General features: G+C 30.6%; 1 protein-coding gene across 1 annotated transcript in view; it reads left to right on the top strand.

Moving 5' to 3' along the window:
- The window catches only part of LOC145291908 (calmodulin-binding transcription activator 2-like), a 2,646,613-nt gene that overhangs the window by 1,057,650 nt on the left and 1,563,606 nt on the right, over positions 1-25,357 (top strand). The window lies entirely within an intron of this gene.

The following is a 25,357-nucleotide window of genomic DNA, read 5'->3' as shown; positions in this document are numbered from 1 at the left end:
TCCTGCCCATGGGGTCGGTGTCTGCAAACAACCTCATCAAATGTTCATTTAAATAAACACTCGCTCCCCCGTTTTTGCAGTGCTTGAGCTGCTATTTTTTTTTTTTTTTTTTTTGCATTTTCACCCTAAACAAGGCAAAGTGCCGCTTTGAGGTAGAGGCTACTATCTGGGACATAATTGCAGGATACTATGTAGGAAGTTGAGCAGCAACATGTTTGCTCACATTACACTTGAACTTCTGCATGTCAGTATAGTTGGGGAAGCAGGGACATGGAAGGGAATTCCAAAGTCTAGTGGTTCTGGGGAAGAACGTATTAGAGAAGAAGGCTCTCTAGCATCTGGAGATTTCTACTGAGTAGGGTGGGATTTTGCTGCTTGTCGAGTTTGTCGGGAGTATTTATTTTAAGGAGATACAAGGGCTTGTAGTTTGTTAAAGCATGTACCATTAAAATATTTGTAAAAAAGGCCGAGGGATGCAACATTTTGTCGATGGGACAGAGGCTGGAGCCTAACTGACAGTTCAGAACCTATTAGGTTGGCGACTCTCCTTTGAACCCTGTCCAGAGGTGAGAGACTAGTAGCAGATGCACCAGCCCAAATGTGACAACAATACTCCGTAGATGGGCGAATGGTGGCCTTGTAGAGGTACAGGATACTTTTAGGTGTAAGTAACTTTCTAGCATCGTAGAGAGAGCCCACCTTCCTTGCAGCAACTGCAGCAATGCTCTCAATGTATCTGTTCGAATTCATGTTCCCTGTGAATGTTAAGCCGAGGAGTTTGAATGAAATACTTTTAGGTAATATATCATTAGCCATTACTATTAGTGGTTAAGAAGGTTTCTTGTAATTATTAAAGGAAACAAGCTTAGTCTTGGCTGCATTGAATGCTACCATCCATTTTCGTCCCTAAACTACTACTGACTGGAGGTCGCCCACTAGGGTTTTCGCCGTTGCCTTAGATATGTGTTCATTCATTTTCCCTTCATGCCTGTTATAGAGTGTGATGTCATCAGAAAATATACTCATCTCAGAAACTTTTTTTTTTTTTTTTTTTTTTATTACATTTTCACCCCAAACAAGGCAAATTGCCACTTTGGTGTAGGGGGCTACTATCAGGGGCAACAACTACTGGGGTACTATGTAGGGATTTGGGCAGCAAGGTGTCGGTTCACGTTACACTTGAACTTCTGCACGTCAGTACTGTTGGGGAAGCAGGGACCTTGAATGGAATTCCAGAGTCTAGCGGTTCTGGAGAAGAAACTATTGGAGTAAAAAGATCTTTTACATCTAGGGATCTCTACAGTGTGGGGGTGGGATTTAGCAGCCTGCCGGGTTTGTCGAGGGTGCTCACGTCGTGGGGGCACAAGTGATTGCAGTTCGTCAGAGCATTCACCACTAAAATACTTGTAGAAAAGGCAGAGGGATGCAACATTTCGTCGATGGGACAGAGGCTGAAGCTTAGATGCCAGTTTAGGGCCTATCAGGTTTGCGACTCTCTTTTGAACCTTGTCAAGGAGCGAGAGACTAGTAGCAGATGCACCAGCCCAGATGTGGCAGCAATACTCCATACATGGGCGAATGGTGGCCTTATAGAGGTACAGGATACTTTCGGGTGTTAGTAGTTTTCTAGCACGGTAGAAAGAGCCCACCTTTCTTGCAGCGGCCCTGGCAATGCCTTCAATGTAATTGTTCCAACTCATGTTTCCTGTGAACGTTAGGCCAAGGAGTTTGAAAGATGGACTCTCAGATAAAGAGTCGTTGGCCATTGCTATGGGTGGTAGAGAGGGTTTCTTGTAATTATTGAATGAAACTAGTTTAGTCTTGGCAGCATTGAACGCGACCAACCACTTTTGTCCCCATTCCACTACAGATTGGAGGTCTTCCTCTAGTGTTTCTGCCATTTCTTTAGAAATGTGTTCATTCGTCTTCCTGTCGTGCCTGCCATAGAGTGTAGTGTCATCAGCATATATACCCATCTCAGAGGCAATGTTGTCGGGGAGGTCATTTATGAATATCAGGAACAATAGAGGTCCAAGGATAGAACCCTTTTTTATCAGGGAAGTAATTTATGAATATTAGGAATAATAAAGGTCCTGAAATACACCCGCATTTATATCATATTATTTTGACGTACGACCACCGAGGACAACCTGGATTCTTCTCTTATTTAAGAAGGATTTAATTATATTTATTCGTTCAGTAATAGCATATGATCGGATTTTCCTGAGAAGACTATCGTGCGATACTCTATCAAAAGCATCTACATGCCTTACATATATCTACAGCTACTGCCCTACCTTCCCCTGCTTTATCCAGTGCATGTTATACACATCCAGGGATTACAGGATATCTGCAGTAGAACAGGCTTGCCTAAATCTATACTGTTGGTCGGAAAGGAGTTTAGCAGCTGTGAGGTGGTGGACTAAAGCGTGGTTAATTATGGACTCAAATATTTTGGTGAAAAGTGGGAGGAGGCGAATAAAGCTGTAATTTAATGGGTCAGTTCTTTCTCCAGAATTCTTGTAAACGGGTACCACAGAAGTAGTTTTCCAGCAGTCAGGAAAGCAAAATTCGTTAAGGCATTTGTTGAAAAGTTTGGAGAGAACTTGAACAACCTCAGTGGAGTATTTTTTTAATAGTACAACAGGGATATATCAGGTTCACGTGCTTCTGAAGTGTCTAGGTTTTTTTTATGATATCATGTACTTGAGAAGGGGTGATTTCCAGATCATCTAGTGTGCTTTCTGTCCACAAAGAAAAACCAGAGAAGGAATGGTTTGCTGGGTCCAATGTAGAGTTTTAGGCAAACCAACTGGCAAGCAGACCTTTTCAATTTCCGTGTAAACAACCTCATAATTGTTGGATAGTGAGGGAATTGTTGGTTGCCGATTATTTACTACACTGTTGTAGATTTTCCAAAAATCACGTGTTCTTAATTTTTGCACTTTGGTGCGTTTTCTGGTGGTTTCAGTATATTCTCTCTTAGCTGTCTCTATTTCTTTCTTACAATTACTTCTAGCTTCTATATACTTTTGTCTGTTTGTACTGGACTTATGTTGGATAATCTGCAGTATACATGTTGCCTTCGAGTAGAAGTAAACCATTGGGGAGAGTGGGGTTTGCTATAGAATTTCTGTGTGGGAACATGTGCTTCAATTGCTACTTTGAACCATCCGGTGGTCTCATTTGCACACTGTTCTGTAGGAAGAGAAAAGATACTTCCCCATGGGACATCTCTAATGAGATCCTTGATGGCTTCTCAGTCTTATAGTATTTTGTCGTTTTTAGTGATAATTCTTCAGCTTTGGGTCAAGGGTTTAGGGTGATTTCTACCATTATCACAGTGTGATCAGCATCCCTGAGTGGGCTATGGGCATTCGTTACATAATTATCAGGAACTGTGGTCAGAAAGAGATCTAGAAATAAAGCTTGTTGATCTTATCGATCTGGAAGACGAGTCGGAAACGTAACTGTCTGTGATAGGGAATGAGATATAGAGAAGGTATGTGTTATGCTACTAGCTGCGTCTGTGTAAGTAGAGAAACCCAAGTCAATTACTGTAGGGGACATTAAAATCATCAAATATATGCACTTGCGCGCTAGTATTAAGCGAGAGTGCTGTATCTATGCTGTCAGAGACTCGGTTAATTCGGATACAGTCCTGGGTCGAGGGAAATCGGTAGAGAAAATATAAGTAGCTAACGCTATCTTGCAGGTTAAGTCTAAAGCATATGAAGGCCTGATCTGATTCTAGTTTGAAAGGTGTTTCGATATATAGACTCCAAGTCCGTGCATACGTTTGTCAGAATCCTTATGACAAAGTGGGAAATAATCAAGCATGTTAAAGTGGTTAGAGAGGATGGAGGAGTGTAGGTTAGTTTCACTTAGCACCATGATATTCGGGGAGTTTGCAAGTAGAAATGATTCAACCTCATCTAAATTAGTTCTAAGCCCTCAGATATTCATTGTGAATGCTAGCCTCAAGGGAAGAGGCGAATTGGTTCTGTTTGAGTTTACGCCTAGTTTGATCGTAATTTTTTCATTGAACTGTCATTTTCTTTAATTTAAAAGTTTCAGTTTATTTACAAACAAACAAACAGCATAAGATTTGTTGTTTTTGTTTTTTAGCGATATTAACAGTTTATTAACGCTGCTATTTATTTATTTTGCTACCTCAGCGTTTTTTAAAGAGCTATAAGCTCTTTTTGTTATTCATATATATATATATATATATATAAATAAGTCGCCCTTATTTTTTATGGGACATATTTTTATTTATTATTTTATTATTAAAATTAAAAGATATATCCATGGACATGCATGTTTCTAGCTTCCAGCCGTCATCAGATCATAAAGAGCTTAGGCAAGAATGCCACTGGAAGAAATGACACAGTAAAATAATACAAGTAAAAGATGGCACAAGAAAAATGGCACGAAGGAGTAGATATAAAAAATTGACAAAAGCGAAAAATATAGACGAAAATCTTAGAATGAGTTTATCAAATCATTATTTTCAATCAATTACGAACAAAACATTTAAGGCAAAAATAGAGAGGTTAAGCCGTTTAATGTACGCCCCTCTCCTCCAAGTTATTTGCGATAATATATGCACATATTACACGGGTAATTCGAAAATAAAAATAACAACTCTATGATTCAATATTAGGATATTTAAAAAGAATCGGAATCGAGAGAAATATTGGAATCATCTCATCACTAATATATATACTATGTGCATATATGTATGTATACATATGTATATTTATATATAAACTAACAAAAAAAAATGTCTGCCTTAAACCACTAACCTAGTTTTAAAACAGATCCTTTGTTCGATAAAATGCATGCCGATTGGCTGATAGGAAGGGGCGCGGTGGATACTAGAAAGCTGATTGGCTAACTAAATCCTCAATAGAAGAGGTCCATATAGAAACGATAAACAGCCACAGAATTTGAGCATAAGCCTGAGGAATCCTAGACTGGATGAAACGCCGAATATTCAGTGTAGCTTAATCACCATATATATTTTATAAATTACTAACTAGCTCTACCTACGTATTGAGCACTTTTGAAGTAAATACTTAAAGTTTGCGCATAAATCTATACTTTCGTATATTAATTTTATGTAAATGAAGTAGTTATACAGTAGTTATAAATGTACGAACTTGTGACATATAACCGAAAAAAAACATTCGACATTCTCAAAGAAAGATAATAGAATCATATTTATTTTTAAGACAATTGTATATGAAAACAATAAATAAAAAAAAGGAAATTATAATTGAATGAGGGAAAGGGATTTTTGGATATGAAATGTCAAGGGACATGCGACAAAAAAAAAAAAATCAAAGCAAAATGTACTCTAGTTTTTCAATATCGTATGCATGTATTAACATGGCGTAGGAATTCGAGAATAATAAAGTTCATATGCTATAATTCATTGACTGTTTCTCTAGTTGAGTTTTTCTAGTTGATGATTAGAATCTCGTCTTGTCTTTTTCTCGTCTGCCAGGGGATATTAGGTTCTTCTGTAAGAAAAGTTTCGCTGAACTGCTTTCGCTTTCGCTTTTCTCGCTCACATACACCTATTTCGAATTCGTAGTAGCGGGCCGATATCAGTGGACTTTTTTTTTTTCTACCAAAACGGTCATTAACAATGCTTTTTAAAAAATTTGTTTGGTACTTGTACAGTTTAATCAAGACATTAAAAAATGAAATATCGAAAAAAGGTTATATTGCATGTATCCGTTATGGAATGAAGTTCTCTGAAAAAAAAATTTGGGTTTGTATTACTGTACACATAGATTCGAAAAAGTTGTCAAAAAACAAATATATAACAAATAAATGTTATCAAAGGCAAGATAAGTTACTTTTCTACCAAACTGGATATATTTTTCGTGTTTTTATTCAATGTAACATATTTATTCAGCTCGAAAAACATACAGTGTTTACCGATGTATTGGAAAATTCAAGATGGCGTCTGATTCTCTCTTTAACACGGTAAGTTTGGGAAAAGTTATTATAAATAATAAACTAGACAGAATACTATTAAAAACCCGCCGAATATATGTCAACCTATGTCACGGTAACATATATTGAGCGAGTTTTTAACAGTATTTTATCTGGGTTTTTATTTATAACACCTTTTCCAAAACTTACCGTGTTAAAGAGAGAGTCAGACGCCATTTTGAATTTTCCAATACATCGGTAAACACTGTATGTTTTTCGAGCTGAATAAACATGTTACATTGAATAAAAACACGAAAAATATATCCAGTTTGGTAGAAAAGTAACTTATCTTGCTTTTGATAACATTTATTTGTTATATATTTGTTTTTTGACAACTTTTTCGAATCTATGTGTACAGTAATACAAACCCAAACATTTAACTTAATTTCATCAAGTATTTTTTTTTTTTTTTTTTTTTACAGCGAAAAAACAATTTGTTATGATACCGAGCAAAATGTTCGAATTTTAGGAAGAAAAGCTAGAATTAAAAATGGGGAGGGTATATCGGTGCTTTACATGGAGTTATCTCCCCATGTCGTGCTCAGCAAATTTTAAAATAGCTGACTTCAACGTGCTCTCATAAGAACGTGTTTTTCCGTTGTAAAAAAAAAAAAACTACGCGATTAAATTAAATTAAAATTTTTCCGGAGATCTTCAGTCCAAAACGGATACGTACAATATAACCTTTTTTCGATATTTTCATTTTTTGAATGTCTTGACTAAACTGTACAAGTACCGTTTTTTTTTGTTTAGCATATTTAAAATTAATATAAATTATTGCACAATAAAAATAATTAAATTAAAACGAAAATAATTTTTCTTATTTCGAATTATTTAATCAAGTAGAAATTCCATTTTACTTGTTTACTAAATGTAAAAGGTTATATTTTGTCATAGTATTTTCAAGTTTAATTCAGTTGTTACTACATTTTTGTTTATTACATTATTAGGTAATTTATTAAAATAACTTTTTAAATTTAGTAATCAAGTAAAAAATTGAATTTTTACTTGATTAAAAAATTCGAAAAATAAAAAAATGATTTTTGCTTTAATTTAATTATTTTTATTGTGTAATAATAATTTATATTAGTTTGAAATAGGTTAACATAAAAAAAAAAACCGTACTAGTGTACTTATTGAACCGCACTATTTTTAAATGATATTTTCAAGTTAAATCAAAGTTTTACGATATCTTTCTTTTTTATTAAATAACTAGCGGGGGTACCCGGCGTTGCCCGAGTGTTTGTTTCCGGGACGGGGGGGAGTTTTAAAAAATGTTATGGTAGGTAAGTAGGAAGGATCAAACCCGGAGTCATGAGTAAAAGTAGGAAAATAATGTGTGAAAAAAAAAAAAAAAAAAAACATCTGCAACGTTAACAGTTCGGCCACCAAGAAAAGTCCATTCCAGTTGTTTAGGAAAAAAACAAAAAACAAAAAAAAAACGACTACGGTAGGTCGGCGCGAACATGAAAATATAATGTGAATTGTCCAGCACGCTAACCACTACGCCACAGAGCACTGCAGCTTAGTTTAGTGATTTTAAATAACTTCACATGAAAGAACTACGAAGCCAAACCGGTGTTCTCTTCTCAACTGTTCCTTGTGAACGATCCCCAAACGGTGTTAAGTGGTGGCAGGGGGAGGAGGAATTTATAAGAGAGAAAATATTTTACCACTTCCATTGATCTTAACCGATTTTGGCCGTGACTTCTCAGCAGAAAAAGTATAGAAATCTAAGATTATCGAGGAATTTGAGAAATAATAAGCCTATAACACACCTCAGATATTGTTCTGCCGTTTGTGCATATTATATTTGCATGAAATATCTTGATTTTTAATCCTATTAAGGTCAAAATCAGACGGGGGAAAAATGAGTTCATTTTATTTATATAGAGAAGAGATAGAGATAGAGAAAAAAGAAACAAAACATCCTCTTCTCCCATGTTAAGGACGGTTTTCTAAATAATAACGTTATTATTTCAGTACGGTTCAATAAGTGCACCAGTTCCTAAAAAACAGCGTTAATGACCGTTTTAATAGAAAAAAAGTCCATTGATATCGGCTCGCTTCTACAAATTCGGATTAGGGGAATGTGAGCGAGAAAAAGCAAAAGTAGTTGAGGGAAACGTCTCTTACTAGAGAACCGGATATTGTAGTATCATTTTCAACTTGATGCTTGCTCACCAGTGGGTTTAGTCTTGTTTTCTCGTTCGCTGAAATTTGATAAATAAATTTTTTTTCAGCATTTCTTCTCAGTAAGAATTATATATTAGTCATCAGTAGGACTATAACAACCAGTGGCGGCTCGTGCCTGGTGCTGTACTGCTGTGGAACTGCAGCAGTGCAGCAGTGCAGCACCCCCAAGTCATTTCTACTCATTAGTACACGTTAAAAAGAATACGTTTATTTTTTTTTTGTATGTGATAATATATCATATTAATTATATATATATATATATATATATATATATATATATATATATATATATATATAAATTCTGAAGCTTAATGTCGATAATTGTCCCCATACTCATATAAGCATAAAAGCAAAACTTTGCTTAGGGCTGTGAAATTCGCTTGTGCGCATGCCCGATCTAGAACGGTTAATATGAGTCAAATCGGAACTGTATTTTTCGCAGTTCCAAACGCGGTATTTGCGCGTTTTCGCTTTTTTTTTTTTTTTTTTAAGAAGCTTTGTTTACAAATGTTTTCTTTTTATTATTATTAAAAAGTGTAACGTGTTCTTGTAAATAAAATCTCCAACTTAAAAATAAAAAAAAAATCCCACACTTTTAAATGCGATTTAAGCAGACAAAAATATATAATATGCCAAACTTTTTTTTTAATTAAAAGTGTTCGGGCTTTTAGCCTTGAAGTTACAAATGTTATTTTTTATTTTACCTATATGGCTTATTTTATTTGTATTTTTAAGTAGTTTAAAATTTATTTATTTTGTAGTAGTTTAACTTTACAGAATAAAAAATAGAAAGCGAAGAAAAGTTTATTTTTTTAAATACATTTTAGTTAGAAATGTTTTTGCCTTATATATATATATATATATATATATATATATATATATATATATATACACATATATATACACACATATATACATATATATACACATATATATTCACACGCATATATATACACACACACACATATATATACACCCACACACACATATATATATATATATACACACATATATATATACACACACATATACACACACACATATATATATACACACATATACACACACATATATACACACACATATATATACACACACATATATATATATACACACACGATATATATATATATACACATATATATACACACATATATACACGCACACATATATATACATATATATACACGCATATATATATACACACACATATATATATATACACACACATATATATATACATACACACACTATATATATATATATATATATACGCACACATTATATATATATATATATATATATATATATATATATATATATATATATATATATATATATATATATATATATATATAAAGCTTTAGCATTTATTTACATCCCACGAGCACAAAGCAAGAAGTTTTACACTTTGAACAAAGTTTTTTAATTACAATGTGCAATAACAAGACGAGTATGTAAAACCGTTTTTATAATAAGCTTAGTAAATAGCAAAGTTTGTTTTTATTTTTATATAAAAAGTTGTAAAAAGATTTGTAAATAAAATTATGTATCTTTAATTTTTTTTTTGTTTGCTCATAGTACAAACATGTAAACTTTTTTATTCTATATTTTATTTACAAAGTTTTGTTATAAACACACATTTTTAAATTTTAAATAAAACTGTTATCCAATAAAACCATTTTTAAATGGTAATCTCCTAACTTTACCATTGTTTGCAGGCAAAGATTTTGGTTTTATGAAAAAATAAATAATTAAAAAATTGTAAATAAAATGTATTTAAACAATGTTTTTCGCTTGTTTGCCTGCGGTAAAATTTTATTTAATCTGTAAAGTTTAAAAGAAATATATTTGTATATTTTTTTATTACTCTGTAAAATGTATACAATTTAAAATAGTGTTTTTTTATTAAAATGTTTTTGCGTATTACCCCTTTTTCGACGGCTTATAATGGCAAAGTTAAAAATATTTGTATTAAAAAAAGCAATTTTAATGACAAGCTTATTTTTTATACGCCTATTTTTAATTAACAATAAGCTTTTTATAAATAAAACCGTTGTTAAATAGTAAAACTTTTTTCGTTAATAAAAATCTGTGACCTAAAAGTTATAAAAGTATGATTCAACTCAGAACTTCCGGTTCAGTTGAATCGCAAAAAGAGGATCATGTAAACATTGTATTCCTTCTACCCTAATTGATATTCTACTAATAGACTACCTAGTACTTACCTTTCCCAATACAATTGATATAAAAAGAATTTAACCATGGTCTCCTTGCACCCCCAAGAAATAACTTCTGCGACGGTAAATGAACTTCAACAGATTGAGTTTTCACAGCAGTCTCTCTATGATAAAGTTGTAATTAAGAAAAGAAGCCGTTCAACGCCTGATATTCAAATATCTCAGCCAGGCATTAGCAACAACAAAGTGTATATTCGTAGCTTTAATGGTACCAACGGAAAAGTTAGCTTTGCGGTTGTGAACTAAAAAAGGCATTGTTCTGCTTTCCTTGTTTGTTGTTAGGGGGTGATGTAACATGGACAAAAGATAGTTTCAGAACTATTAGCAAAATGAAAGATAGAACTGAAAAGCATGAGAAGCACGTTGACAATGTAGTTTCCCTATCAATTTTGGGGACCATAAATATTAAAGCAAAACTTAGTGAGGCCTGAAGACTTTCAATCAATCATCATAACATGAATGTTAAGAAGAACCGTGAAATTTTATCTAAAATAATAGATTGTATTTTCTTTTGTGGGAACTTTGAAACTCCCTCACGAGGACATGATGAAAAAGATGATTCAGTAAATCCAAGTGTATTTAGAGGATTTTTAAATTTTGCATCTTAGTTAGATCCAGATTTAAAGAATCACTTAGAAACCAGTAATGTCTTCAAAGGTGTTTCCAAGACTATTCAGAATGACATACTTGACTGTCTTTTACAAATATACCATAATGAAATAAGGGCAGAAATTAGCAAAGCTTCCTTTGTAGCTGTCATGGCTGATGAAATAACAGATGTGTCTGAACATACACAAATGATCATTGTTTTACGGTACGTCTTGGATGAAAAAATACTTGAACGCATTTGGGGATTCTTTATTCCAGAAAACCAAACCGCTGATAGGATATCAAAATGTATTCTACAACAATTAAATATAATCCTTTAAGGGAATCACCAAAAACTGATAGCTCAGACATTTGATGATGCAAATGTCATGAAAGGCAAAAAAGCTGGTGCTCAGGCGAAAATAAAAGCAGTATATAGTAATGCGCATTTCACTCACTGTTATGCGCATCAACTTAATTTAATAATGAGGAATGCAGCAAGCATTACACGAAATGCTAGAATATTTATCCCTAACATTTTGGCTATTCCGACTTTCTTTTCTAGATCACCACAGCGTCTGTCCATTTTTCAAGAAGCATCTGGATGTAAGCATTCTACGTGTATCCGCCACAAGGTGGAACTTTAACATACATAAATAGAGTTCATGAAAATGTTCAAGCATAAAAAACTGTCACTGAAATTCAGTCAACATCATATGTAGATGAGACCGTTGCAGAAGCGACAGGAATTCTGAAATATTTGAACGATGAAAATTTCATATTTTGGTTTGAGCTATTTCATAAAATTATGTCTCATGTTGAAATTATTTCTCGGGAAATTAGCATATATAAAGTCAATGAATACATAACAAATTTCAAAACTGCTATTTTAGAGATAAGAAACACCAAATACTGTGAAAATTCTTCACAAACACTCAAGGGCGAAGCTAAAGAACTGTGTGACTATATATCTGTTGATATAACGGACAGATATTCTTCAACTAAACATTTAATACTTGCTAAATTGTTTAACAAGATAAGCTTTGCTAGTTTTAAGAAAAAAAACTACCTACAGAAGAGATATCCTTGACAACTGAAGCATATTTCATGATTGACAAAGAAAAGTTTGAAACTGAGCTAGAAATATTTTATAGTAGGTCAGATATCCATGAGTATTGCAAAGTAATTGATCTCCTGAAATTTATTTTGGAAAACAATTTAAACGATGTTCTTAGTGAAATCACAAAACCCATAAAAATTATCTTGACAATTCCCATGACTACATAAGAGATAGAACGTTGTTTTTCAACTCTGAAAAGAATAAAAACTTTTCTAAGGAACACCATGGGTTGCGAAAGACTAAATGAACTTGCAGTGCTTTCAATTGATAAAAAAGTTCTTCAGCAGTCATTCAGAAGTTAAGGAGAAAATTATCAATCTTTTCTCACAAATTAAAACAAGAAGAATGGAGTTTACTTTCAAATAAATATAATAAGTAAAATATTTACATCTATTTAGGATTCCTTTAAGTTATTGTATTTTTATACGTGTGCATACGTATAAATTATGTATAATTTTATGTTTGTTTTATTTTTACACAATATTAAAAAAATAGGTGTTTTCTTTATAACAGCACCCCCACTAATCTTAGGCACGAGCCGCCACTGATAACAACAACATATTCTTTTCATTGTTTTGACTCTCGAGTATATATCTGACACAGTTAATCAATCGAGAACCACACTCTATCTAAAAACATATGCGATATTAACTGATATAGACTCGAGAGTCAAAATAACGAAAAGAATATTCTCTTGTCATAGTCCTAGTCATCAGGATGCTTTTTTTGTTTGTCTTTAAAGACAAAGGTTTTTTTACTGTCTTTGAAAATACTAAAGAATTATTTATTTATTTGCAAACTTGTCATTTTTCCTCCTGCTTCCCCAAGAGAATAATTATCATCAGATAGCTTGCTCTAGGAAGGGCGGTAAGGATCACAAGATTCAATGTGTTTGAAATTTTGTCACATAACAAAAAAAAAAAAAAAAACGATTTGTTTATTTTGTAAAAAAAGAAAAAAAACATTGAAAAGCGTTCATGATATTCCCACTTTTCCTTTGTTTGACTCCCCATTTTAGTACAACTTGTTGATGTGATGCTGAGCATCATTCATCTCTTATGAATAAGATGATTACACCGGGCAACAAATTTCAGGGGGAAAAAGTACATGCCACATAAGTGTCGATGGAAGAAAATTATCTTGATACTAAACCTTTATTTCTTTAGATCAGACACCGTTTTCGTGTACTCTTAATCATATGTTCTTATTATTTATGAATGAAAAATCATATTTTCTTCTTATTATTTATGAATGAAAAATCATATTTTCTTATTATTTATGAATGAAAAATCATATTTTCTTATTATTATTTATGAATGAAAAATCATATTTTCTTCTTATTTATGAATGAAAAATCATATTTTCTTCTTATTTATGAATGAAAAATCATATTTTCTTCTTATTTATGAATGAAAAATCATATTTTCTTCTTATTTATAAATGAAAAATCATATTTTCTTATTATTTATGAATGAAAAATCATATTTTCTTATTATTATTTATGAATGAAAAATCATATTTTCTTATTATTATTTATGAATGAAAAATCATATTTTCTTCTTATTTATGAATGAAAAATCATATTTTCTTCTTATTATTTATGAATGAAAAATCATATTTTCTTCTTATTATTTATGAATGAAAAATCATATTTTCTTCTTATTATTTATGAATGAAAAATCATATTTTCTTATTATTTATGAATGAAAAATCATATTTTCTTCTTATTATTTATGAATGAAAAATCATATTTTCTTCTTATTATTTATGAATGAAAAATCATATTTTCTTATTATTATTTATGAATGAAAAATCATATTTTCTTCTTATTATTTATGAATGAAAAATCATATTTTCTTATTATTATTTATGAATGAAAAATCATATTTTCTTATTATTTATGAATGAAAAATCATATTTTCTTATTATTATTTATGAATGAAAAATCATATTTTCTTCTTATTTATGAATGAAAAATCATATTTTCTTCTTATTTATGAATGAAAAATCATATTTTCTTATTATTTCTGAATGAAAAATCATATTTTCTTCTTCTTATTTATGAATGAAAAATCATATTTTCTTATTATTTATGAATGAAAAATCATATTTTCTTCTTATTATTTATGAATGAAAAATCATATTTTCTTCTTATTATTTATGAATGAAAAATCATATTTTCTTCTTATTATTTATGAATGAAAAATCATATTTTCTTATTATTATTTATGAATGAAAAATCATATTTTCTTATTATTATTTATGAATGAAAAATCATATTTTCTTCTTATTTATGAATGAAAAATCATATTTTCTTATTATTTATGAATGAAAAATCATATTTTCTTATTATTATTTATGAATGAAAAATCATATTTTCTTCTTATTATTTATGAATGAAAAATCATATTTTCTTCTTCTTATTTATGAATGAAAAATCATATTTTCTTCTTATTATTTATGAATGAAAAATCATATTTTCTTATTATTATTTATGAATGAAAAATCATATTTTCTTATTATTATTTATGAATGAAAAATCATATTTTCTTCTTATTATTTATGAATGAAAAATCATATTTTCTTATTATTATTTATGAATGAAAAATCATATTTTCTTATTATTTATGAATGAAAAATCATATTTTCTTATTATTATTTATGAATGAAAAATCATATTTTCTTCTTATTTATGAATGAAAAATCATATTTTCTTCTTATTTATGAATGAAAAATCATATTTTCTTATTATTTATGAATGAAAAATCATATTTTCTTCTTCTTATTTATGAATGAAAAATCATATTTTCTTCTTATTATTTATGAATGAAAAATCATATTTTCTTCTTATTATTTATGAATGAAAAATCATATTTTCTTCTTATTATTTATGAATGAAAAATCATATTTTCTTATTATTATTTATGAATGAAAAATCATATTTTCTTCTTATTTATGAATGAAAAATCATATTTTCTTCTTATTTATGAATGAAAAATCATATTTTCTTATTATTTATGAATGAAAAATCATATTTTCTTATTATTATTTATGAATGAAAAATCATATTTTCTTCTTATTATTTATGAATGAAAAATCATATTTTCTTCTTCTTATTTATGAATGAAAAATCATATTTTCTTCTTATTATTTATGAATGAAAAATCATATTTTCTTCTTATTATTTATGAATGAAAAATCATATTTTCTTCTTATTATTTATGAATGAAAAATCATATTTTCTTCTTATTATTTATGAATGAAAAATCATATTTTCTTCTTCTTATCTATGAATGAAAAATCATATTTTCTTATTATTATTTATGAATGAAAAATCATATTTTCTTATTATTTATGAATGAAAAATCATATTTTCTTATTATTTATGAATGAAAAATCATATTTTCTTCTTATTATTTATGAATGAAAAATCATATTTTCTTCTTATTATTTATGAATGAAAAATCATATTTTCTTCTTATTATTTATGAATGAAAAATCATATTTTCTTCTTATTATTTATGAATGAAAAATCATATTTTCTTCCTATTATTTATGAATGAAAAATTATATTTTCCTCTTATTATTTATGAATTAAAAATCATATTTTCTTCTTATTATTTATGAATGAAAAATCATATTTTCTTCTTATTATTTATGAATGAAAAATCATATTTTCTTCTTATTATTTATGAATGAAAAATTATATTTTCTTCTTATTATTTATGAATGAAAAATTATATTTTCTTATTATTATTTATGAATGAAAAATCATATTTTCTTATTATTATTTATGAATGAAAAATCATATTTTCTTATTATTATTTATGAATGAAAAATCATATTTTCTTCTTATTATTTATGAATGAAAAATCATATTTTCTTCTTCTTATTTATGAATGAAAAATCATATTTTCTTCTTATTATTTATGAATGAAAAATCATATTTTCTTATTATTATTTATAAATGAAAAATCATATTTTCTTATTATTTATGAATGAAAAACATAGTTTCCAGTTTAAACAACATTTGTTTTCTTAGCAGTCTTGTGTTGAATGTCATCCTCCCTTTTTATATTTCAGCAAAAGTCATCCAACATGCAAAAGTTCCATTTCCCTTTAAAACATTTCTCCATCATTAAAATATCCTGATGGAATCTTTCACTATGTTCACCACTCACATCACTGAGATTCTCTGCAAAATTCTAAAAGGTGACAATTTTGCAAGAACCTGTACCTAATTCGACAAAAAAGAATGCCAGAAATTAATTTACCATACTATTGCACATGTAAAAATGGCCAGAGTTATCTTGTATATTTTTTTTACTGTTCCTATTTACAATGCCTCCCCTCGGCACAGAGTTAGACACCAGGGTCGGTTTTTAATGTGGAGAAAAGGAACAAAAATAAAAATTTTATCAGTCGTGAAGGATTTCTCCTCTACTGACAGAGAACAAGGAATTGAAATGTAGCATTTGAAGAACAGATACTGCACTTTGATCTTGGCCCCAAGGCCAAGAAGTGTTGTACAGTTTTATTGTTGGCATGCCCCCCACCCATCCCGATATATTTCTAGTTAAAATTCTTCCTAGGAAAACTTCGGATATTTACGGGAAGGGTCTCCCGAAGATTGCCAACTTCCCTAAATGAAAATGTTTCTGTGGAACGAATTGAATTCGAACTTGGTACACTCAGTTATCACTTAGCCATTGTCACCTCCCTGTTGATATGGTTAGGATTGGTTGGGCTGAGTGTTGTATACGTTGCAATGACAATCTCACAACTGTGTTTTCATCTGAGAACTTTCCGATACCACCTTGTAAGCTGTCGATTCCTATTGAAAAAGGCCTTGTTTGTTGGTCGTTGTGTAGAATTGATGAGTTGGCAAGAATCATTGAGAAAATTAAAAGCCCGAACCTCCTATTCCTGCCATCTCAGCTTCACCCACAATCTGTGTGTTATTATTTTATAGACCCCCCCCCTTCCCCGGTAAAACTGGCTTCATCTTACATTCTTATGAAGTTATTAAATAATAAAGTAGGTTGACAAGTTAACAGCTTGCATCTATAAACATAGTCTGCCTCGTTTTATCCTTCGCTCGTTCACCCCCCCCACACACACTATTGAACACACACACACACACACACACACACACACACACACTTTCTGTTAGTCCATCAAAATGGAGGACTTTATTAATAGCATTGATCTCTTGTTTCTACCTTTCACATTACTCATCTTCATAGTATACTGTAAATTCTTTACAGGTGCTCATCATAAAAATCCAGTCCTTCATCGTCATCTCAAGATGATCAACTATGGCCTTAATCTTTCCTTATTGGCTTTATTGATGGCCGGAGAGAAACGTTCCACTTTTGTTTTATTATTCTTTTTTTTTATGAATCTTTTACTTTCACAAGATTAACTATTTAAAATCAGGACAGTCATTTATTCTGAATATGATTGGTGCTTTTGTTTTCTTTCATCTGAACGTGTGTGTGTGTGTCCGGCTCAATAATCACAATTAGTAGATTTATTTTTATTAGCAAATTAATGGAAGGTTTAATCTTAATAATAACTGGCAATAAAAAGGAAAGAATATTCATGTATGCAAATCTAATTTTTATGAGAAAAAAGAAGGGGCTTATGCTGTATTTAAAGATACAGGAAAGAAGGGATTTGTTTGTTTGTTTGTTTGTTTGTTTTTTAAGTTAAATTTATTTCATTTTTTTTTTTTGTAAAGATTTACTTGTGATAGCTTTTCATTGTTGATTGAGGTATGTCATGTGCATTTCTAGGAGGTCTATTCTCTCATGCTTTGTAATCTCTCTTTAACGTTTATTGCTAATTATTATTGTTTCATTATGAAAGATGTTGTTCTTCAATAATACATAAACGTGCCCTCATCTCAAGACCGGCTTGTGGCATAAGCAGGACATTTTAAGGATTTCTAGTCTAACACACAAAGACTAACATGTTCTCATATCAACGTCCAACACAATTTGGACTTCATGATTTCAGAGTTATATACAAAAGAAATCAACGTCATATGATATAGTAAACTTATGTGTTTACTAAATGAGCGGTGGATGATAAAATTAAAGTTTAAGGTGTTTAATTTCATGCTTTAAAGTTTAAGTAAAGAGGATATCCAGAGTTAATTTTACACACTATGAATTTTAATTAGTGAAAGATATTAGAATCGTGACAATGTTTTTTTCTTAATATATCATAAATAGTTGTAAATTATTTATCAAATTTCTCGCTTTTGTTTTATAATTTATTAGTGGGAAAACTGTAAAACCAAAAAAAAATCTCCTACTCCCACGTCTCAGTATTTTACTCGAAAACAATCTAGAAGTATTAAAAGAAATTCATTATTAAAAAAAAAAAAAAAAAAAAAAAAAAAAAAAAAAAAAACGGGTTGGAGGTACCCCCTCACCGTTTAGGAACTGAAAATGAAATACAAATAAGTAGCATTTCAAAACTATTTCTATCGCTAATAAAAAATAACAACAGGTCGTAGAAGAATTAAATATAACATTTTATTATTCAATGTACAAATAATAGTGAACATTTTAAACGTTTGTAATATTTTAGAAATAAGGGACAAACATACTCACAACAAGATACTTATATAGAGGTGATAATTGTTTTGTTTTCAAATTTAGGGATGAAGATTGTAAATAATTGTGCCTATACACAAACATTGGAAGGAAAGTATTATATTATAAAGCATTTGTAATTAAAGTAATTCTTCCTAGCATTATTTTTTAAATACTATTAACATTTAATCACTACATGGCGAATCAAGCACGAAAGATTTTTTTCTTTTGGTAATGAATCAGCATAGAGAATAGTTGGCCTTTGTGTAATTGCGTCATCACAATGGGTGGCTTATATTTCATGAGTGTATATGCATACAATAAAGATAAAAAGGGAAACCTCAAAGATTTTAAAAATTCAAATACATTTGTGATGTTTCTTTATTAATAACGCTTAAGAGTGGACTAAGATGAAGAAAAAGAAGTCTACAACAATGGAGAAAAGATGGAAACTTTAGCTGTCACATCATCACTACAATTACAAAAATACAACCAGCCGGTTCTGTCGAAGAAGTGGAAGAACTGTGGGAATTAAAGAATACTATACTGTTAAAATTATTAATTAGTTGATGTGTCTCAGAAAAGGGTATGTTTTGTTTCAAGTGGTTGAGTGGTTCTGGCTACAGTAATCGAGTAATATGTCGTCTTAAGAAACAGTTGTTCATAGTCGTATCTGGTAGTATGTTTAAGCTTCTGGCATATCTGTTTGATATCTCTCTCTGGCTGCTGTACCTGTTATGGCTTACATCAGCCAATCATATTACTGTGAGGAGGAACCCGGATGTATTCACATTCATTACATTAGTAGTTATTATTCATTAGGTATTTTTCTAGGATAATAGTAATGATGGTGATGGTAATTTAAATTTAGAAGGCAGTTTCTAATCTTTGAAAGTAATGTCAAGTGTGTGGAGTCGACTAAAAAAAAGCCGACTCCACATTCGGTTTTAAAATTTTTGCTTGCTAACGCCTGACCTCTGCCTACTCCTCATAGCTGTTGCTTCCGCTTCTTTGTGGCATAAAATAATCACCTGAAAATAATGTAATGAAAAAAAAAAAAAAAAAAAAACTAATAGAACCCGAGGTAAAAACTTAATTGGAAAAGTTTGAATTCTTGAATTAATATATAATGAGCTCAAAATAAGTTAACTTAATGTTTACAGCAAAGTCGTTTATTGTAAGACAATAATTAAGTTAGTTTCAGTCTTCGTTTTTTTCTTTCGTATGTAACAGTTGACTTTAGTTTTTCTATATAAAAAAAGGAAAAAAACGTAGATTAACTCGTTCACAAGAGATCGACTATCATAAAAACTGGTGTGGTTTCTGGCCTAGGTAGAAGCCATTTTGAATGACAATAGTTTTTTTAGGTATAACCAAGAATCATAGTAGTATTTAATAAAGATTTGGATGAAAAGTTATGTTTTTAGTGAAGGAATAAAGTGTAGGATATATATACGGTATGCCACGGCCCACTCATAAATATGGCCCCATATGTCACATTTACAGACTGATTACTAACAGGCTGATTTCTTTCATCGATTTAAGTCTATTTTATCTGAAAAATTATTAAAACTTTGTAAAAATGCATACATAGTTTTTTTCCAGAAAATTAATAATAAAATAAAACAAACAAAAACTAATAAAATCTTATGCAGCAATACAAAAGCATAAGTAAAAAGAACTTAACGTTTTCGCTTTAAAATTAATTTTCTTCAGACTTTTACCTTTTTTTTTTAAACATTCCACAGTATTCTTTCGAAATTCATCCGATTAAATTTTTTGTTTGTTGTTGCAAAATATATTTACAGCGATTTTTATTGTAAATTCAAGTTCCGTTTAAATGTGTTTTTCACATGTAAAAGTATATTTGGGAGAATACTCGTATACTCTCCAAACTTGTTCTGTAGACACTTTTGTTGTGGATTAATGATTTTATTTTCTACTCTAAATTGATCTGTGTATTCAAGGATAGGAAAACAGGCACCAACCCTGCTATTTGTCTAGATGGAACAGTAAGACCTCCTTGAGAAAGTAAGTCAAAGTATTCCTTATTTATAGCATCATCACTATCATTGATTACTGTGATCAGGCAACACATTTCACATTGAAAATGGTCAATTATTTTTTGTGATATATCCAGGAATTGTAAATGCTATTTCTTTTCTGTCTAGTGACAAAGAGACCTCATTTATTTCTGGTTCATATTTTGAATTTTGTGATTCTTTTTAACTTGCTTGAGGTCTTCTTCTCAAAAGTTGATTTTTTTTCTTTAAAGAGACCGTCATATATATATATATATATATATATATATATATATATATATATATATATATATATATATATATATATATATATAGGTACATACATATATATATATATATATATATATGTATGTATGTATGTATATATATATATATATATATATATATATATATATATATATATATATATATATATATAGGTAGGTCGTTGCCTGTCTATCGGTACTGATGAGCTGTGATACAGCGAAACAGTGCTGTATGTGGATGACTATAATGACTATATATATATACATACATATATATATATACATACATACATATATACATACATATATATATATACATACATACATACATATATATATATACATACATACATACATACATATATATATATACATACATACATACATACATATATATATATATATATATATATATATATATATATATATATATTAGCAGGTCGCCCGGCATTGCCTGGTCGTAAAATATGCTTAAATATGATATTTTGATTAATGTAGATTTCGTATTTATTATTATATTGGACGTAATATATAGTAAAAAAAAAAAAGTAATAAAAGAAATGGCTTGTGTGCCACCACCAAGAATCGAAACCAAAACGATCAGCTTACGATTTAATTTTTTTTTACTTTAATGCCTGAGCCATGAAAACATGTTTCCTGCAAGGCTAAAACTTAAAATATGACCCAATAGCTATTACTTTACACGTGCATATTCGTAATGCCGTCGTTCAACCTTCAGCTGGCAAATGCCATTTTTTTCATTTTCACACTTTTGCACCAATTTTCTCCCAGCTAACACCCAAATATAAAGTTTTGCATGGGTTCAAATACCTTATTTATTAAGTTTTATGTCTTTAGACCAAAAACTGACAGAGGAGTTTGGTAGGCAAAATTTTTTAAATATATGCATACGTAAATATATATAGAAAGAGGTTTGTGTTTACTATAAACTTTTTATTCAAATATTACGCAAGTATAAATCATGTAGAATATCTGCATGAATATAATTACATGAAATAGTTAACTAAAGATGATCATCCCATAAGAAAACCGAAAAAACTAATAGGGAATTGATTAAAATGAATGTTTAAAAGAATATGCAAATTAGATAGATCTTTTGTTAGTGAATGCAGTTCTATGACCCATATATAACAAAGTTGAATTTTCTTTTAAAATAAATAGAAAAAAGGGGTTTTTGATATGAATATCAATGCACACAAAAAAATTATGGGAGTATAGATCATTTAGATGCACTTAGCCACACAGAGAAATTTATAGAAGTATAGACAGAGAGAGATAAATTGAAATAACAAATTAATTATATCTTGTTAACCAATTTTATTATGCAACAGTTGACTTGCATGCTTTTAAACAGAATACCTGTTTACTATCATCTTCTCTCTTTCAGCCGTAGGATGTTATATCTGTTTCTAATATATTCTAACACCGAGTCTCCGCATTCACCTCAGATTCTTTGTCACATTTCTTGCCATTCTCAGCTAACTAAATTATATATTAGATGATCTACCCGTCCAATATTTAGCACTTAGAAGATTACAAGTTATCAACACCTTACTAATTTTAATCGAATCAACGTCCATTTTACATGATGATACGTGTCAGATGGCTTTAAGAAATTGACTTTCAAAATAACCTATCTCTGGTCTGGTCTTTATTTATCACTTTTTCCCTTAACTTAAAAAGACTAAACTCTACATAAATCAGATGGAAGAGAGCAAGCCATATATTCGGCAGGATTTTTATTTCAAACCATACATCTCTGTAGAGATGATGAGGATGAGCGGGGGTGGAGAAGAAAAAGAAATCGGTAATTAGTTATGTCTTGACAGACGATGTTTTTATGTCTGATACCCTCTATCCTTTCAAATGAATCTCTTGCTTGCTATCACAACTTTGAGCCATGTAACATAATACCCCTTTTTAATATATTATAAGACTGAATCACCATTCACCTCAGGTTCAACACATTATTCTTTGCTGACCTTTCGGCTGTCTTATTTCCTGTTATTCTTAACTAACTAAATTATATACTAGATTATCTACCCATTCAATATTTAACACTTGGTAGATAACAAATTACATAAAAAAAACAAAAAAACTGAAGAATACTTGTTGAATACTAGTACAATAGCGGAAACGTTGTGAAAATGGCAACAACAAAGATGAGGTAAATGACAAATCTAGTATTTAATCTCCAAATTATTGCCAAAGCTGAAGACAACCATAAATCGTCATTTGCTATCTGTAGACGAATTCTTAAAGCACCCATTTCTTAAATTTAAGAATCTTATCAAACTTTTCAAGATGACGAACATAGCAGTTACATTCGAAAATTTAGAAAACCGAGTAACGTTATAATTTTTTTTAATAATAAAATATTTTTTTTTATTGCATAATAAAAATATTTTCTAAGACTTTGGTTATTAAACCAACTTTGAATTAAAATAATTGTTTTCAAAGATGTTGTTATAGAATGGATCAAGAGAGAGAGAGAGAGAGAGAGAGAGAGAGAGAGAGAGAGAGAGAGAGAGGAGGAGTGTGAGTTATAGTGTAGACACGTTGACCGGAAGTCAAGATCAGCTGGTCAGATTGTGTGTGAGCCATGTGATCAGGTTAGCTGAATCGAGGAGATTTGGTTGGGACTTGGAAGAGAGCAGACGGCTTTGCCGTTGTCTCCTCCCCTTGACTGGGGGGGGGGACGAACGCTGACGTGGTAGAAATAAGACCTAGAAGAAGAAACCACACAGGCCAAAGTCACTTTCCATTCTTCTGCGATCGATCTGGAAGGTGAATATAAAAACTATAGAACAAATTTCTTGTCTTGGAGTGAAATGAGTCTTTGTCCCCCAAAACAGGTACCAGTCTCCCTCCCAGACGAAATGTTCCAGATGGACCAACAAAATGGCAGAAGGTATGTTGAAAATGCATGTCACACACACAACGACATTAACTCTGATAAGATAATCAAACACTCAATCCTTTATGATATAACAATGCAACAAACACTCAATTTGGTGCTCATGTAGTAGAATGTACCCCGTCTCTAGATGAAACACTAAGACTCTTTCTAAGACGAACAACAACAACAATACAGAATATACGTCATCTTAATACCACCAGTATATAACAATGTGACCAAGTTCCTCTACTCCAAATTCTTACTAACTGCATGCATGCAATGGCCCTGCTGTTTAAATAGCATCGGCGGTCATGGCTTTTCAAATTGTAGAGCCATGGTAATCTCGGGAAGGAAAGTAAAGACGGTAGTTTCTTGTTGCTTTCCACCTTGATTCTGGGGTGTAACTTCCCCCGTGAGTTAAACACGCCCCCAGATTCAAACCTGGAAATTTCTATGACTTATTGTGCATGCTTATTTTAGAGCTGGTGATGAAAAATAAGCCATTTTCTGGTTAAAGTTTTGTGAACGAACCTTTGTCGATAATGTTTGTGTTAAGGGATTGTTTACCAAGCCAAAACCTACTGAAGTGCTCTTTCTTCTCACTTCTTCTTTTCATTATTTTTTTCAAATAGTCCTTAAAATTATACAGAGTTGCCGTCAAACCTTTAAACAGGAATGGAAGAATACAGGATTCAATTTATTCACCTTCATTGATACTGTTACACAATGAAAAAACCTGTATTAACAACATTGTTTTTGTGGGACAAAATTATTACGTTTTCACTAAATCAAAGTCAAAGGCCTTTTATTGCCCTTGTCTGACACTGCAGTTCACCTTTGTCATCGTTATTTCTTCTAGTGGTTGCATCGTTTTCCTCATCTGATCTGGTCTACTTTGACTGTGATCCGTCATCAGTTTAGCTAGGCAAATAAAACTTCTTTTCATGCAGAAATAAATATAGAGACATTCGTTGAGTGTTTCTAAGGTTTTATTTTTAGATAGAATTGACTCACACAGGAGAGAGAAACTAAATTTCTCTTAACTAATTATTAAATAACATTGACTTAACTAAGATGGGTAACATGCGAAAGAGATCTTAACAAGGTTATTTCACTCTTGGCAATTTCAAAGTTTTCTTTCAGCTTACATTATTGGGCAATTTGCCTAGCACATATCCCATGGCAGACTCCCATTTTTGACAATCTCTCTTTCATAACTCTCATAGACATACTCATTTGAAAACGTTTGTTTTCCCCAGTTTGACAAAACCTGATATCAGTACTTTACTTATCTCTCATATCCTGTTGGTTTGTGATTTAACCTTACATGTCACCCATCTTTAATTCACCTCTAGGAATGATTTTGTTTTGCAGATTTGGGTCGTTTTAACC

This window comes from Euprymna scolopes, chromosome 2 (assembly GCF_053919585.1).
Source record: "Euprymna scolopes isolate OS-2025 chromosome 2, ASM5391958v1, whole genome shotgun sequence".
NCBI classification, from domain to species: Eukaryota; Metazoa; Mollusca; class Cephalopoda; order Sepiida; family Sepiolidae; genus Euprymna; species Euprymna scolopes.
Note: the sequence above shows the minus strand (reverse complement) of the source record. Positions and strands in the feature narration are given on the sequence as shown.